The following is a 2,620-nucleotide window of genomic DNA, read 5'->3' as shown; positions in this document are numbered from 1 at the left end:
GTGTGTGTGTGTGTGTGTGTGTGTGTGTGTGTGTGTGTGTGTGTGTGTGTGTGTGTGTGTGCGTGTGTGTGATTGTGTAAGCGTGTGTGCGCACGCGTGTGAGCTGGAGAACATTCATGGAGTAGTGTTCAAATAAATGGCTTTTAGCCACATTCTTCTGATAATGTTACTTGACTTTACCAAACGGATCCACAAGATTTTGTGATATTCCCCGCAACTACCTCATTTGGGGTCTTTATTTTATAATAAACTTGGTTATAGCGTAAGCCATTGTTCACCCGAAACAGCTGTAAAGATTAGACTATTTCATAAATACTTTTGCTTATTTTGTAATCTTTATTTCGTTCTCTGAATATTGTATTCCATTTAAACATACCTATTACAACTACTTGTGTTTATCTCCCTTTCTGCTTATATAAATGTATGTGTATGTATGTGTATGTGTATGCTTGTGCGTGTGTGTGTGCGCGCACACACACACACACACACACACACACACACACACGCATGCATATTTCGTTTCCTGTTTAGGAGCGATCCACGTTACCAAATCTTCGACTCGTGTCAAACGAAACAAATAACTCCAAATCTTTATTCATGTATCCGAATCAATTGAGTTTGTACTGTCATCGAGTCATATTAAGTAGAATAATGAGTTCAAATAAACCAAATAAATGATGTTTGGAAAGCGTTTCAGGTCATTCCGTAATAGATAATAGGACGTTTCTATATCTATAACGTAGTGAGCTGAAACGTACGTAATAAATTCTTTCAAAATATCATTATTTAGTTTAACTTAATTATTATACTATATACATATATAAATGCATATACATATATAAATGCGTATACATATATAATGTTTATATACATCTGTATAGACTTTCTCATTGTGGAGGCGCAATGGCCCAGAGTGTTTATTGAGCGAAAACACCTAAAGCTCCACGAGGCTTCGGCAGGGGATTGTGACGAACCCTGCCGTACTCTTTCACCACAACTTTCTCTCACTCTTACTTCTTGTTGTGCCTGTAATTCAAAGGGTCAGCCTTGTCACACTGTGTCACGCTGAATATCCCCGAGAACTACGTTAAGGGTACACGTGTCTGTGGAGTGCTCAGCCACTTGCACGTTAATTTCACGAGCAAGCTGTTCAGTTGATCGGATCAACTGGAACCCTGGACGTCGTAAGCGACTGAGTGCCAACAACAGCAAGACTTTCTCATTATTAATGCCGTTCCCTCAATTAGCACAAATGTAATTCTTTCTCAAATAAATTGCATTTCATATTCGAGGCTCCGATGAAGCTATAATGTGTTATCGAACAATGACTCCACTGCATCGTATGGCAGAAGTAACTGTAAGCTAACAAAACTCATAAGATAATCATTCATTCCTCTGCATCTCGTTTTTACATACATACATACATTCTTTTAATCCTTTATTCTTTTACTCGTTTCAGTCATTTAACTGCAGCCATGTTGGAACACCACCTTTAGTCGAACAAATCGACCCCAGGACTTATCCTTTGTAAGCCTAGTACCTATTCTATTGGTCTCTTTGGCCGAACCGCTATCTTACGGGGGGTCTTAAACACACCAGCATCAGTTGTCAAGCGATGTTCGGGGGACAAATACAGACACACAAATACATACAGTAATCCCTCAACTATCGCGAGTGTTACGTTCCGAAATTCCCCGCGATAAGTGAAAATCCGCGAAGTAGAAACAGTACTGTACAGTATATTCTTTTATATTATATTTCTATATTATTTTTATAATTTGTATATGTTTATTTTATTATAAATGCAAAACACTACCACGGAAGAATCGACGTAAGCTTAAATAATAAACCGCAATGGATGAACTGCGATAGATGAACCACGATATGGTGAGGGGTTACTGCATATATATATATTCGACGGGCTTCTTTTAGTTTCCGTCTATCAAATCCACTCACTAGGCTATAGTAGAAGACACTTGCCCAGTGGGACTGAACCCGGAACCATGTGGTCGGGAAACAAGCTTCTTACCACACAGCCACTCCTGTGCCTAAAGGATATATTTATATATACACATATACATACATGTACACAGACAAACTCACCGACGCACACACATACACACATACACACATACACACACACACACATATATGATTGGAAAGCAAGACTTTTAACTGCCCGATCATACTGCCTTTGTGTTTTCATATAAGGAATACGTCATAGTTATTGAAAACAAATTCGCCGAAAACACATTAGTCGAAGCCATGTTGATCGAAAGCATATTCACCGAAAGAGAAATTGATAGAACACATATAAGTTAATATTAAATACATCGGAAAACATATTCGTCGAAAATATACATAAAAAAAAAATTTGTAGAACACACACAAAAACATGAAAGCTTAATTTCTAGTATGATTTTTTTTTTATTAATGAAAAAAATCATTTTTCAAGGAATATTTTTTTTAATATTTCCAAGTTACTTGGATGAGGTCAGAATGTAAATATAGACAGAAATACGCTGACTTATCTATTTTTTCAGCGACTAATTATAACTTCAAAACGATAAGACATTATTTTTAATGAAATATCATTCCGTGTGGGGGTGTGAGTGGGGGG

General features: G+C 37.1%; 1 long non-coding RNA gene across 2 annotated transcripts in view; it reads left to right on the top strand.

Moving 5' to 3' along the window:
• LOC128248053 (uncharacterized) overlaps window positions 1-2,620 on the top strand; it is a 55,739-nt gene that overhangs the window by 6,213 nt on the left and 46,906 nt on the right. Inside the window, exon 2 of one of the 2 annotated variants that reach the window (XR_008264325.1) lies at window positions 1,460-1,732. The exons of the other annotated variant lie outside the window; for it this stretch is intronic. This is a non-coding gene — a long non-coding RNA (uncharacterized LOC128248053). The remainder of the gene's footprint in view (window positions 1-1,459; window positions 1,733-2,620) is intronic. 2 annotated transcript variants of the gene reach the window in all.

The sequence above is a fragment of the Octopus bimaculoides genome, chromosome 6, assembly GCF_001194135.2.
Source record: "Octopus bimaculoides isolate UCB-OBI-ISO-001 chromosome 6, ASM119413v2, whole genome shotgun sequence".
NCBI lineage: Eukaryota > Metazoa > Mollusca > Cephalopoda > Octopoda > Octopodidae > Octopus > Octopus bimaculoides.
This window is presented reverse-complemented; position numbering and strand designations above follow the sequence as displayed.